The 16,049-nt window shown below is 34.6% G+C and overlaps 1 protein-coding gene and 1 long non-coding RNA gene across 4 annotated transcripts in view; both read left to right on the forward strand.

Annotated features, from left to right (window-relative positions):
- LOC112771648 (probable sesquiterpene synthase) overlaps positions 1-16,049 on the forward strand; it is a 149,708-nt gene that overhangs the window by 37,300 nt on the left and 96,359 nt on the right. The window lies entirely within an intron of this gene.
- On the forward strand, positions 4,188-15,196 carry LOC112772240 (uncharacterized). 3 transcript variants are annotated; one of them, XR_003187432.3, is made up of 5 exons: positions 4,188-4,541; positions 5,183-6,174; positions 6,266-6,320; positions 6,409-6,537; positions 8,069-8,338. It is a non-coding gene; the product is annotated as an uncharacterized lncRNA (long non-coding RNA). The 3 variants fall into 3 exon arrangements; XR_011875952.1 differs by having other exon boundaries at positions 4,193-4,541; positions 5,909-6,174; XR_011875953.1 differs by lacking the exon at positions 8,069-8,338 and adding an exon at positions 14,855-15,196 and having other exon boundaries at positions 4,246-4,541.

Here is a 16,049-nt window from a genome sequence, read left to right on the forward strand (position 1 = left end):
TACGCTTCGCTAATATTTTGAAACAGAATCAAAGTAGTTAGAGAACTAAAAATGTTATTTACCATGGAAATTTATCATTTCTGTTGTAACAAAATTCCACCACGAAAACACGTAAACAATGTGAAAAAGATATTTATGGTCTTAAGACTAAGGTCCAATTTGGGTTAACAACTTAAATAACCTCTTTTGAAAAAAGAGCTTAAAGTAGAAGGACTTTTATTAATAGAACCTTATAAATAAGTTATTTTGTGTTGATTTTTAGTTATAAAAGTACTTATTTTAAAGTTGTAGTGTTTGGATAAATAACTGAAAAAATACAATTTTTTTACACAAGAAATGGATATTAAAATTCTAATTCATAATAATATTGATGGCAATGCAAAAGAAATTATTGTATAGTTAGTACTTGTTGTTTTGTTGTGCATGATATGGTAGGTGAAAAAAAAATGAATATGAAATGTGTGTCAATGTATATTTTGTTGCTGTTTCTTAGTTTTTTTATTGTGACTTTTCATAATTTAAAAGTAAAAAAGAAAAAGTAGCTTCTGCTACTTCCCAAACGGGCTCTAGGTACATCTATTGCTTTCTCTGATTCCGGTTCTTTCTCATAGGTTCATCAATAGTCCGCTCGCATTATTTAGAAAAGAAAATTTCACACGCATAAAAAATATTATTTCTATATAACTATGTATTATTCTTAAAATTTTAACACGAGTCTTTATAACATCCATGATCGAAAATAATAAAGTCATAAATATGTAGACATCAAACATTATGCAACTATAATATTTACAACCAATTTAACTCATATCTAGTTAAGCCACCACTAAAAGCCATCTCTTTTTTGCATCCATCGTTTCTTACAAAATTAAACATCCGTAATTCATAGAAATTAAAAGTCAATTCCAGGCTCCATCAAATTTCAAACATGTTTTGCTTTAATCCAGGTATCCATGAACCATGTGATATTACTATCAATGCTGTAATTTAAAAAAAATGTGAAAATCAAGAGCATAACATCCACAGTCATGTGCAGTAAGAGTACATAGGCAGTTTAAAAAAAATCAAATTAAATAAGGTTCTTGGAAGCATACCTGTAAAAAATTGAACTTCTAATTTCTTAAGTCACCAAAACAAGTCCTAATATAACCAGCTTACTAGGCTCCAGAGATTTGCAACATCAGAAATTGCTACCTAAATGATGTAGATCATGTCACATTTTTCGCATCCATCTTTTCTTACAAAACTGAACGTCCGACATTTATAGAAATTAAAGGTCAATCAAATGAACCAGATACAGATAAAGAATTAACTACTCAATTATCAAGCCGAGGCTCTATCAAATTTTAAACATGTTTGCTTTAATCGAAGGTTCCATGAACCATGTGATATTACTATCCATGCTTTAATTTAAAAAAAATCATATCAAAATGAACAGCATAACACCCACAGTCGTGTGCAATAAGAGTACATAGGCAGTTAAAAAAAAAAAGTTAAACAAGGTCCTTGGAAGCATAGCTGTTAAAAATTAAACTTCTAACTACGTAAGTCAGCAAAACAAGTACTAATATAACCAGGTTGGTAGGCTCCATAGATTTGCAACATCAGAAATTGCTACCTAAATGATATAGATCATGTAACATTTTTTCATCCATCTTTTCTTACAACATTGAACATCCGTCATTTATAGAAATTAAAGGTCAACCAAATAAACCAGAAACAGATCAAGAATTAACTACTAAATTATCAAGCCGAGGCTCCATCAAATTTTAAACATGTTGCTTTGATCCAAGGTTCCATGAACCATGTGATATTACTATCCATGCTTTAATTTAAAAAAAAATTATATCAAAATGAACAGCATAACACCCACAGTCGTGTGCACTAAGAGTACATACGCAGTTAAAAAAAACAAGTTAAAACAAGGTCCTTGGAAGCATTGCTGTTAACAATTAAACTTCTAATTACGTAAGTCACCAAAACAAGTACTCATTTAACCAGTTTGGTAGGCTCCATAGATTTACAACATCAGAAATTGCTATCTAAATAATGTAGATCATGTAACATTTTTTCATCCATCTTTTCTTACAACATTGAACATCCGTCATTTATAGAAATCAACGGTCAATCAAATGAACCAGAAACAGATAACAAATTAACTACTAAAATATCAAGTCCATGCTCCATCAAATTTCAAACATGTTTGCTTTAATCCAAGGATCCATGAACCATGTGATATTTCTATCCATGCTTTAATTTAAAAAAAAATTGAGAATCAACAGCATAACACCGACAGTCGTGTAGAGTAAGAGTACAAAGGCAGATAAAAAAAACAAGCTAAACAAGGTACTAGGAAGCATAGCTGTTACAAATTGAATTTCTAATTATGTAAGTAACGAAAACAAGTCCTAATATAACCAGCTTGCTAGGCTCCATAGATTTCCAACATCAGAAATTTCTAACTAAATAATATAGAGAATGTAACATTTTTTCATCCATCTTTTCTTACAAAATTGAACATCCATCATTTATAGAAATTAAAGGTCAATCAAATGAACCAGAAACAGATAAAGAATTCACAACTAAAATATCAAGCCCAGGCTCCATCAAATATTTACCATCCTCAACCTAATTTCAAACACCTGTAAAAAATATTTAACCATCCATTCATGTATAAAAATGACCATCCGATTTAGATTCATTAAACAACTCACAAATCAACATATTCATAGCACGTGCTTCACACGAACTGCTGACTTACTAATACCTGGAGCCAAAACAAACCCAAATACGATAAATCATTAAAAAATAAGACGCAAAAAAACTCGGATGCTCAGAAACATGTACGTGGCCATTATATGTTTACAAAGACTTGCAGAACTCAAATAGGGCCAGAAATTTGCGCAACCAGCAAAACCATTATATGCAACCAGAACATAAAAGTAACTATGAACATCTAAACATTCAATTAACGGTTATCGGGTTACCGACCTTCAATCTGGGAAGGGAAAAACAGCCCATGGCTACTCTTGTTGTATTCGAGGATGACTCCAAGCGACGCGAACATGCAAGGGCTATAACCAACGGAGATTGTGGGTAAAGGACAACACCGGTGGTTTTCTGGCCAACTTCCACGCGACGGGGCCACGGATGCTTGCCTGCTGCTTCACGTCTTCACAATGGAGGCGCCGGTGGATGGTTGGTTCGGCGGGTGGCAGGGTGGACGACGGGTTGCAACGAAAAAGAAACGGCTAACGTGGGAAGGTCTCCCTTCGTCAATGCCGTTTCAAATGGCTGTGAGGGAAGACTAATGTTTCCTTTCCTGAATGGTGTTCAAAACGTAAGGAAGAAAAAAGGGTTTTACTGTTGGGTCAAAGAAGGGGGGAGTGGATGGGGTGATTACGATGAAAGTAATTAAGATAATTAAAATTAGGATTTAGGAAAGGTGGATATTTACGAAAATACCTATATTAGTAAACTAATTGGGCTAATTTCAAGCCCGTTGTTCATATTGTTCACCAAATTCATTGTGCCCTAACATTTTTCACCTAAATTAGGCTACATGTGTCTACGAGATTTTTTAGACCTTTTATATTTTATTCTTATTTTTTAGATAGGATATTCGTTGCATTGAATAATCTCTTCCTAGTCACCAAAAAAAAAAAAAAAGAATAATCTCTTCCGGAGTGCTTTAAAATCGTTTTAAATACGATTATGGAATGCTCGATGGAAATAGAGATTCTGATGAATGATGTCGGTGGAGACTCAAACTTAGTATTGCAACATGTTACACAAGCCGTAAGCTTTTATTAATTACACTTATTATTAGTTTATTAATCATTTTAATTAATAATCACTTTAATTAATTAAATAACTTCCTATTATATATATTTGCAGATTTCTAATTAAATAACTGGTTCAATTTGAGCTTTTGATTTTCTTTTTTCTTTAATTTTTATGATTGAAATTGGTTGATGAATCGAATGATTTGAAAAAAAAAATTAAACTACACATTGGAATTTATTTAAATATTTTTAAATTTGCAAAAAGAATTTATCATAGTTTAGTGGTTTGATTTAATTAACTAATTTATAAGACTAAAAATAATTAACATTAATCAAGATAATACAATTAAATTCCTCCATTCAAAATCGAACAACTCATAAAGGATATTCAATTCTCTAATTGAGGAATGGCTAGAGAATTCACTCCCTCTTTAACAAGACAAAATAAAAAGAAATCTTGTTTGATACATAGCTGTCCACTTGGCCACACATTTTTCAAATTTGAAAATGGGCATCCAGCTAGGGACATTAACTCATCTCCCTTTGCATGAGTGAACCATATTCTATATATAACTAAGTTGTTCTTAACTCCTTACTATCGTTCATTACCCAGTACTATACATGTCTCTTTTAGCTTCGGTTCCAGTGATGCCTTCGACTCAACGGGCTCCTTCTAACTCAAAGCGACGCTCTGTAAATTGTGCTCCTAGCATTTGGCATGATACTTTCCTGAAATATGCTGATTCCGAATCTTTGGTATGTTATTTAATTTTGTATATGCATATACATATATGATAAAATATGAGTATTGATATATCTATATTATCGTGATATATCTTTTTGAATTTTTACATATATTCAAAATATGAATTAGTATCTGATCTAATACTTCTATGTAAGAGACTCAAAATAATGCTTGGATAAGTGTTGTATTAGAAGGGTGTAAATTGAATAAATTATAAGTAGTTTTAAGTAGTTTAACAAGAATAAAAATCCCTAGTTATATAGAAGTAGTCTTTTTTTTTTTTGGTTATTAAAGTTATCTATAATTCTAGATGGTATTTCTAACGGAAAAGAAAAAATATTTACAGGCTACTATGTGTGAGATAGCCCAATAACAATTATAAATTGAATTTCGTTATGCATTTAAATATTTTTATCAATTAAGTCTAATTAAGTTGACTCAAACCTAATAAAAATCATCCATGAAAAGTGTGCGTGAATCATGCACTTCTTTTTGGCATGATTCTTTCTCATCGTCGTTTTTTTATTGTTATTGCTATTGTTGCGCCTTTTTATTTTATTTTATTCCTCTTCCTGTTATTGTAGTATTTTTTATCTTTTATTTTTTCTTTGTCTATTTTTTCTTTTATTTGTTTATTCTTATTTTTCTTAAGAGGGTAAAAACATAAAAAATTATGAAAAGATGAAACAAGAAGAAAAAAATGAAGAAGAAAAAGAAGATGATGACGCTGATAAAGAAGAGGGAGAGAGGAGTTTTGAATTGTGTAGAATTTATCAAAAAAATAGCATTAAAACTTTTTAAGCATGATATGAAAAATTTCTAAATTTTGACACCAAAATTTCTTAATAGTAATACAAAAAAATTAACTAATTAAAAATTATCAAAATAAAAATAGCACCGAAATATTTTAACTGTGACATCGAAATTATATTTCTCTCAGCATATCTTCTTTTTTTTTTTGCTTTTTTTTTCTTCATATTTTATCTTCTTTTTCTTTCTCTCAACATATTCTTCATTTTTTTCTCATGTTTTGTTATTGATATAATTTTTTCTATATCTTCTAATGTTTTACTTCAAAAATAAAAGATTTTACCTAAAGAAAATTGTTTTAAAGTTGAATATATATTCCTAAATCCTAAACAATAAATTGTCTTACAATAAAGAAATGAAGATCAATTCAAGTTATGTGTTTATCATAGTAAAATTTATGTGTTTTATATAACAAAATTTTCAGTGTAAACCCCGGTTAATTATAGATAATTAGTCAATAAATTAGTTTTTTAATAAAGAAGATTAGAAATACGAATATTATATTAAATTAGGATAGAGCTCATCAAAACAAGAATTTGAACACTAATTTTAAAGAAAACGGTCCAAGATTGGACCGAACAGACCGAACCGGTCGAACCGGATCCAAACCGGGCCCGTGGGCCCAACCGGCCAGCATTTAAATGAGCCTAAAAGCTCATTTCCCTTCATTAACATAAGAGAAGCAGCAATGCTCCCAGGGAGGAAGAGAACGCCAAACCTAACGGCAACATTCAACACGTCGTAACTCCTCCGTCCGAGCTCCGATCGCCGCATCATTTGCGGGCACGCGTCCACCGCGTCAAACTCTACACTTCTACCAGAACAATTTCATAGGTAACTCATTTTTCTGTTCCCATCCATCTTTTCCCCCACTTTTGGAAAATTAACTGGGGATATTGAATTTCTTTATTCTTTGATGTTTCAGGATCCAATTAGCTTGAGAAAAACGTTCACTATTTTTTATGTAAAGCTTGGGTAAGGTGAGGATATAATAATTCTATTTTAATTTCATTGGATTTGAGCTTTGAGTATTAAATTGGATATATATGTGTTATAAATGTGTATTAGGTTGTGAATAAATAATTGGAGCTTGAAATTGTGAATACTGGAACTTGGAGGAAGCGGATTAGTTGAGGTTTTGAGGCCTGTGCTCTTTTAGGAAAATTGTCTTGGAATAATACTTGAAAATCGGCTAAGGTATGGTTTAGGTTTCTTGCATTTAATATATAATATTTTGTGAAAATTTAGGCAAGATGACCATAGGATAAGTTGGAATACAGGTGTATATTTAATGTTTAGTAATGGGTTGATGAATATGCTTGGTTTGGTTTGGTGATTTGTTTGTAAGATGATATTGGTTGCTAGTTAGATCTTTGAAAGGATATGTGATTGAATTGTTGATTATATGGCTATATTTTGGTTTGGTTGAATGATGATTGATGAAAAGATATGGAGCTTGTTGAGAATTATTGTTGGCAATTTGGATTGGTGGTAATAGGTTTGAAAATAATTGGAATGGAAATTTTGAATGAAAAATGAGGTTTTTTGTGTTAAAAGCCTAGGATTTGTGAACTATGATTTTTAGTTGAATTTTGGTTGTTGGATTTGAATATTGTATGAGTATAATTGTTGATCTGAGATAGATTTATTGTGGTGATTGTTATGATGATGAGGAAGGGCATGTTGAATTGGAAAGAATGCAGGTTTGGACCCGAAAAGGGTGGCAAAGTCTGAGTTTTAGAGGAGATGCTGCCGAAATTTTATAAAAATTAGAGATTTTGTTTATATGATTATTTAAAAAGATTTAGATTCAAAGGTTATATGGTTTGATTTAGAGTTATTAAGAAAATGAGCATGTTTTAAGTTTGATTCATTTAGAAAATAATGAATTATGTTTTGAATTAGAACTATTGATGGACGGAATGAGAGGTGTTATAATAAAGGATAAGGATTGAATATGATTGATGTGTGATGATGAATGAGATGCCATTGGGAATGATGTGGATGTTGATGAATTATAATTGAATTATTTATATGGCTTATGAATTTGAATGATCTGAGATACGAGATTCCCTAGATAAAGTGTCGTGGCTTGCCACCACGTGTACCAGGTAGAGAACTCGATACTCTGTTAACCCTACGACGTAAGTGTGACCGGGCACTATATAAATTCCCGGGAATGTTACCCCCATTGAGCAATATTGACTATTTGAGAAAAAGCTATACATAGACTCTTGGGGATGCACGTCGGGGGACAGTCTAAGGACAATTCAGACTTGTCGAGTTGGCTGGATAACCGATAGATGAGCTTCATCAGCCATAGGATAGGCATGCATCATATGCATATTACTTGAACTACTTGCTTGTTCTTTAATTAGGTGTGCCTATATGTCCTTGCCATGTTAAATGTGTATTTGTTACCTGCAGTATTTGTAACCTTCTTGTGCTTGCTATCTGTCTATTTGTCTGTGAAAATGCATGATGGAGTTGGAGGTATAGAGGAATGACAGTATGGGCCTTAGATTTAAGGTTAAGTTAAGTTAGGTTTAAATATTCTTAGAAAACCACCTTTTATGACTTCTGTTTAATACTTTAAGCTCTATAATCTGAGTGTCGGCGTTCTAGGATTGCCTCTGGCATTCCCAGGACCTTATATATTATGTGTGTGGTACCTTTACCATACTGAGAACCTCCGGTTCTCATTCCATACTATGTTGTTATTTTTCAGATGCAGGTCGAGAGGCATCTCGTTAGGCGTCTGGACTCTTGAAGCGAAGTGGTTACTGTGTTATTTTGTTATGCTATGATGTATATATATGTACTTAGCTTTCTCTCCACATAACTTATTCTTTTTGATCCTCCTAGAGGTATATGGAGAGGCAAGATTTTGTTTATGTACATTTGGGTTTTGGATATGTATATATATATGTGTGTGTGTGTGTGTATTCTCCGGCCAGTCTTGACTTCGCAGGCTGAGTTAGGAGCTCGTTATTTTGTATTTTTGACTCTCTGTTCCTGTTTTGGGTTACTTTACACTTGACAGCGGTAGCTTTCTTAGCACGCAAGTTAACTCGTTTCTCGAGCGTTGCACTTTTATTTCGCGTTTTCTATTTCCTCTATTCTTCAAGACTCTTAGCATATTATAATTCTTCTACTATTATATATATACGTTTTATTTTAGAGGCCGTAATACGACACCACCTCTGTTTTACGACTTAAGCGTAAAACTCTGTGTGGTAGGGTGTTACATTATGGTATCAGAGCAGTTCGTTCCTATAGAGTCTGAAAGACGGACTGATTGTGCTTATGTACATTCTCTGTATATGTGTTTATGTGCTATTAGGATATCTGACTGATATATATAGCATAAACGTTTGTGAGCATGCATTGGGAACTTAAAGCATTAGACCTGTGATATTAAGACTGATCAACTTAATATCACTTGTTTAGTGTGTATGAGAACCATATGTCGACTCGCGGATGCGGTCGTGGGCGAGGTAGAGATAGGATAGGCACCGTTACTCCTGGCCTGGCAGGGAATGATCCAGTAGACTTTATGGCTGCTCTGGGAAATATGGCTGCAGCTATGCAGGCAACAACCGAGGCACTGGGTAATAAGATAAACCAGGATAATCACGGGAACAATAATGATGAGGATGGTCTTGTGACATTTGCTATATTTCTGAAATTTCACCCTCCGACCTTCAGGGGAACCTCAAATTCCACTGATGCAGATAATTGGATTCAGGCTATGGAAAGGGCGTTGCAGGCTCAGCAGGTTCCTGAGGAGCAATGGGATGAATTTGGAACTCATCAGCTGCAAGGCGAGGCTCAGCATTGGTGGTAGGGAATATGACGTATCCTGCAGGCAGATGATGTTGGGATAACCGAGAGGTTGGTTATCTAAGAATCATGTTTTGCTTGATTGTTCTGAGAAGTCAGTATAGTTTACGCCGGAAGGGTCAGAAGCACCGGTTGTGGTGAATAGTTACTATTTGAACTCTATGATAGTAAACTGTTCTGGAACTGAATGTTAGGGTATTATGTTATTAACTGCGGGAGTATCAGGTGATGATCAGAGTTTAGAGCAGATTCCGGTTGTATGCGAATTTCCAGATGTGTTTCCAGATGATATTAATGAATTTCCATCTAATCGGGAGGTTAAATTTGCAATTGAGTTGGTGCCTAGAGCCGATTCAATTTCGATTATTCTTTACAGGATGTCACCTTTAGAAATGGCTGAACTGAAAGCTCAGCTGGAAGATCTGTTGGGTAAGCATTTTATCCAACCAAGTGTTTCTCCGTGGGGAGCGCCAGTGTTATTGGTAAAGAAGAAGGACGGGAGTATGTGCTTGTGTGTTGATTATCAGCAATTGAATAAGATCACTGTGAAGAACAAATATCCATTACCTAGAATTGACGACCTAATGGATCAGTTACAAGGTGCTGGTGTGTTTTCTTAGATTGATCTGCGATCCGGGTATCATCAGATAAGGGTTAGAGATGAGGATATTCCGAAAACTGCTTTCAGGACATGTTACGGTCATTATGAGTATACGGTGATGTATTTTTGATTGACTAATGCTCTAGCAGTATTTATGGATTACATGAATAGGATTTTTCGACCGTATCTGGACAAGTTTGTTATTGTCTTCATTGATGACATTCTTGTTTATTCTAAAACTGAAGAAGAGCATGCTGATCACTTGCGAACTGTGCTGCAAATTCTGAGAGACAGGAAGTTATATGCTAAGTTATCTAAATGCGAGTTCTGGAAGAGTGAAGTGAAGTTTCTCGGTCACATGGTGAGCAAACAGGGAATAGCTGTGGATCCTGCTAAGGTGGAAGCAGTAATGAATTGGGAGCGACCAACTTCAGTGCCAGAGATCAGGAGTTTCCTAAGTTTGGCGGGGTATTATCGCAGATTCATTAAGGAATTTTCACAACTCACCTTACGTTTAACCAAATTGACAAGGAAGGATACGCCTTTTGTCTGGACTCTAGAGTGTGAAAAGAGTTTCCAAGCATTGAAGCACAGGTTGACTACTGCACCTGTATTGGTATTACCTGAACCAAGTGAATCGTTTGAAATATACTGTGATGCATCTCTGAAAGGTTTGGGGTGCGTTCTGATGCAGCACCAGAATGTTGTAGCATACGCCTCACGGCAATTAAGACCGCATGAAATGAACTATCCGACACATGATTTGGAACTTGCTGCTGTTGTGTTTGCTTTAAAGATCTGGAGGCACTACCTCTATGGCGTTAAGTTTCATGTTTTCTCAAATCATAAGAGTTTGAAGTATCTTTTTGAGCAGAAAGAGTTGAATATGCGTCAGAGAAGGTGGATGAAACTTCTGAAAGATTATGATTTTGAATTGAATTATCATCTAGGAAAAGCAAACGTTGTGGCGAACGCCTTGAGTCGGAAGTCTTTATATGCAGCTTGGATGATGCTACGGGAAGAAGAATTACTAAGGGCATTTCAAGGTTTGAATTTGGGAATTAGAGAAGAATCTGGAATTTTGTGTTTGAGTCAGTTGCAGATTTCAAGTGATTTTAAATCAAAACTTCTGAAGGCTCATCGAGACAATGAAGCGTTATGAAAGGTATTACCAGCAGTTAGATAGGGAAAATAGTGGAGAGTGGTAGAAGATCAAGATGGTTTGTGGAGATTCAAGAACTGGATTATTGTGCCAGATGTTGGAAACCTACGACAGAGTATCTTGAAGGAAGCTCATAAGAGTGGGTTTTCAATTCACCCAGGGAGTACCAAAATGTATCAAGATCTGAAAGCGATGTTCTAGTGGCCAGGAATGAAGAATGATGTGGCATTGCACGTATCTAAATATTTAACGTGTTAGAAGGTTAAGATTGAGCATCAGAGACCATCAGGGACCCTTCAGCCTTTGGAGATTCCACAATGGAAATGGGAGAGTATCGCAATGGATTTTGTGATAGGTTTGCCTAGAACCCAATCTGGTTGTAACGCTATTTGGGTGGTTGTGGATCAACTGACGAAATCAGCTCACTTTCTTCCTATCCGAATAAGTTGCACAACGGAGGAATTGGCTCGAATATATATCAAAGAAATTGTCAAGTTACATGGCGTGCCTTTTACCATTATATCTGACAGAGATCCTCGCTTTACATCAAGGTTCTGGGGAGCTTTTCAGCGTGCATTTGGGACTCAATTAAGCTTGAGTACTGCGTATCACCCTCAGACAGATGGTCAGTCAGAGAGAACTATTCAGACCTTGGAGGATATGCTAAGGGCTTGTGTTTTGGACCAGCCAGCAAGCTGGGATCGGTATATGCCATTAGTGGAGTTTGCTTATAACAATAGCTATCATGCGAGCATTGGAATGGCTCCATATGAGGCTCTGTATGGCAGGAAATGTCAATCTTCACTATGTTGGTATGAAACTGGAGAAAGAAGTTTGTTAGGGCCTGAGATGATAGCTGAAACTACTGAACAGATAAAGAAGATTCGTAGTCGAATGCTTATAGCCCAGAGCCGCCAGAAGAGTTATGCTGATCAAAAGTGAAAGCCTTTAGAATTTGAGGAAGGGGAGCATGTTTTTCTGAAAGTTACACCAACCACTGGAGTGGGAAGAGCTATCAAGACTAAGAAACTAAATTCCCGTTATATTGGACCGTTTGAGATCCTGAAGAGAATTGGGCCAGTGGCTTATAGAATTGCCTTACCACCGTATCTTTCGAATTTGCACGACGTGTTTCATGTGTCACAGCTTCGGAAGTATATTCCTGATGCAAGTCATGTTCTAGAACCAGAACCAATCCAAGTAAAAGAAGATCTAACACTTCCAGTAATTCCAGTGAGAATTGATGATACTAATATTAAACGATTACACGAGAAGGAAGTATCATTGATAAAAGTAGTTTGGAGTCGAACTGGTATCGAGGAACATACCTGAAAGCTCGAATCAGATATGCGAAAGGACTATCCACATCTCTTTTCAAGTAACTGAATTTAAATTTTGAGGGCAAAATTCTTTGTTAGGTGGGTAGGATGTAAACCCCGGTTAAATTAGTAGATAATTAGTCAATAAATTAGTTTTTTAATAAAGATTAGAAATGCGAATATTATATTAAATTAGGTTAGAGCTCATTGAAACGAGAATTTTGACACTAATTTCAAAGAAAACGGTCCAAGATTGGACCGAACAGGCCGAACCGGTCGAACTGGGCCCAAACCGGGCCCGTGGGCCCAACCGGCCAGCATTTAAATGAGCCTAAAAGCTCATTTCCCTTCATTAACGTAACAGAAGCAGCAACGCTCCCAAGGAGGAAGAGAATGCCAAACCTAACGGCAACCTTCAACACGCCGTAACTCCTCCGTCCGAGCTCCGATCGCGGCACCATTTGCGGCCATGCGTCCACCGCGTCAAACTCTACACTTCTACCAGAACAATTTCATAGGTAACTCGTTTTTCTGTTCGCAGCCATCTTTTCCCCCAATTTTGGAAAATTAAGTGGAGATATTGAATTTCTTTGTTCTTTGATGTTTTAGGATCCAATTAGCTTGAGGAAAACGTTCACTCTTGTTTATGTGAAGCTTGGGTAAGGTGAGAATATAATAATTCTATTTTAATTTCATTGGATTTGAGTTTTGAGTATTAAATTGGATATATATGTGTTATAAATGTGTATTAGGTTGTGAATAAATAATTGGAGCTTGAAATTGTGAATACTAGAACTTGGAGGAAGCGGATTAGTTGAGGTTTTGAGGCCTGTGCTCTTTTAGGAAAATTGTCTTGGAATAATACTTAGGAATTGGCTAAGGTATGGTTTAGGTTTCTTGCATTTAATATATAATGTTCTGTGAAAACTTAGGCTAGATGACCATAGGATAAGTTGGAATGCAGGTGTATATTTAATGTTTAGTAATGGGTTGAGGAATATGCTTGGTTTGGTTTGGTGATTTGTTTGTAAGATGATATTGGTTGCTAGTTGGATCTTTGAAAGGATATGTGATTGAATTGTTGATTATATGGCTATATTTTGGTTTGGTTGAAATGATTGATGAAAAGATATGGAGCTTGTTGAGGATTATTGTTGGCAATTTGGATTGGTGGTAATAGGTTTGAAAATAATTGGAATGGAAATTTTGAATGAAAAATGAGGTATTTTGTGTTAAAAGCCTAGGATTTGTGAACTATGATTTTTAGTTGAATTTTGGTTTTTGGATTTGAATATTGTATGAGTATAATTGTTGATCTGAGATAGATTTATTGTGGTGATTGTTATAATGATGAGGAAGGGTATGTTGAATTGGAAAGAATGCAGGTTTGGACCCGAAAAGGGTGGCAAAGTCCGAGTTTTAGAGGAGATGCTGCCGAAATTTTATAAAAATTAGAGATTTTATTTATATGATTATTTAAAAAGATTTAGATTCAAATGTTATATGGTTTGATTTAGAGTTATTAAGAAAATGAGCATGTTTTAAGTTTGATTCATTTAGAAAATAATGAATTATGTTTTGAATTAGAACTATTGATGGACGGAATGGGAGGTGTGATAATGAAGGATAAGGATTGAATATGATTGATGTATGATGATGAATGAGATGCAATTGGGAATGATGTGGATGTTGATGAATTATAATTGAATTATTTATATGGCTTATGAATTTGAATGATCTGAGATACGAGATTCCCTAGATAAAGTTTGTGGCTTGCCACCACGTGTACCAGGTAGAAAACTCGATACTCTGTTAACCCTACGACGTAAGTGTGACCGGACACTATATAAATTCCCGGAAATGTTACCCCCATTGAGCAATATTGACTATTTGAGAAAAAGCTATGCATAGACTCTTGGGGATGCACGTCGGGGGACAGTCTAAGGACAATTCAGACTTGTCGGATTGGCTGGATAACCGACAGATGAGCCTCATCAGCCATAGGACAGGCATGCATTATATGCATATTACTTGAACTACTTGCTTGTTCTTTAATTAGGTGTGCCTATATGGGAGTGGATCCTCTCCAGTAGGAAAAAACTGGATGGTATCCATTGGAAGATCTCACCCTTCATTGCATTCTCTCTGTTATTTATTTCTGGTCCCACTTGTAGAATTAAAGGTGGGAGATTACACTTTATTCTCTCCAGTGACAAAAAAAATGGAGAGGATCTATTTCCGCCTATATGTACTTGCCATGTTAAATGTGTATTTGTTACCTGCAGTATTTGTAACCTTCTTGTGCTTACCTTTATCTGTCTATTTGTCTGTGAAAATGCATGATGGAGTTGGAGGTATGGAGAAATGGCAGTATGGGACTTAGATTTAAGGTTAAGTTAAGTTAGGTTTAAATATTCTTAGAAAACCACCTTTTATGGCTTCTGTTTAATACTTTAAGCTCTATAATCTGAGTGTCGGCGTTCTAGGATTGCCTCTGGCATTCCCAGAACCTTATATATTATGTGTGTGGCACCTTTACCATACTGAGAACCTCTGGTTCTCATTCCATACTATGTTGTTGTTTTTCAGATGCAGGTCGAGAGGCATCTCGTTAGGCATCTGGACTCTTGAAGCGGAGTGGTTACTGGGTTATTTTGTTATGCTATGATGTATATATATGTACTTAGCTTTCTCTCCACATAACTTACTCTTTTTTATCCTCCTAGAGGTGTATGGAGAGGCAGGATTTTGTTTATGTACATTTGGGTTTTGGATATGTATATATATGTATATATGTGTGCAGGGGCGGAGCTACATACTGCAAAAGGGGGGCAACGGCCCCCCTAATTTTAATTTTTTACATGTAAATTATATGTAAATTTCATTTTAGCCTCCTCAAAAATTTATTTTAATATTATTTTATTGTGCAAATATTTTTAGCCCCCCTCTAATATTTCTTCTAGCTCCCCCCCTGTATTTTGTATCTTTGACTCTCTGTTCCTGTTTTGGGTGACTGTACACTTGACAGCGGTAGCTTTCTTAGCACGCAAGTTAACTCGTTTCTCGAGTGTTGCGCTTTTATTTCGCGATTTCTATTTTCTCTATTCTTCAAGGCTCCTAGCATATTATAATTCTTCTGCTATTATATATATATATATTTTTTTATTTTAGAGGTCGTAATACCACACCACCTCTGTTTTACAACTTAAGCGTAAAGTTTTGTGTGGTAGGGTGTTACATTCAGTACACAATATTTTTTTTATTATCATTATCATTATCATTTTTTGTTTTTTTTTTCTTTATTCTTCTCTTTCATAAAGTTTTTAAAATACACAAATAAAGAAGATAAATAATAATAAAAAATAAATAAAAGTATTAGACAAAGAAGAAAATGATGTGGATGATAACGTTGATAATGATAAAAGAAGAGGAGAACGACATGAAAAAAGAAGGAAAAAATCAAATGAAAAAAGAAGAAAGAATGAGATGGAGGATGAAAAAAAAAGGATGAAAACAAATAAAAAAAACATGTATATATTATGATTTAATTAGATTTGATTACGTAAAATCTTTGATTGTTTAGAATTACTATTATAAATTAAGTTATAATGATAGTAGTATTCAAATTCAATTCAATTCATTCTAACTAGAAATACCAATACAACAAATGAAGCAATTTAAATTGAATAATCTCAATTTTATAAATCATATAAAATGAAACAAATTTGGATCTAATTTTTAAAATTAATTTAATCAAATTCAAATCATAAAATATCACATAATA

Source organism: Arachis hypogaea, chromosome 18, assembly GCF_003086295.3.
Source record: "Arachis hypogaea cultivar Tifrunner chromosome 18, arahy.Tifrunner.gnm2.J5K5, whole genome shotgun sequence".
NCBI lineage: Eukaryota > Viridiplantae > Streptophyta > Magnoliopsida > Fabales > Fabaceae > Arachis > Arachis hypogaea.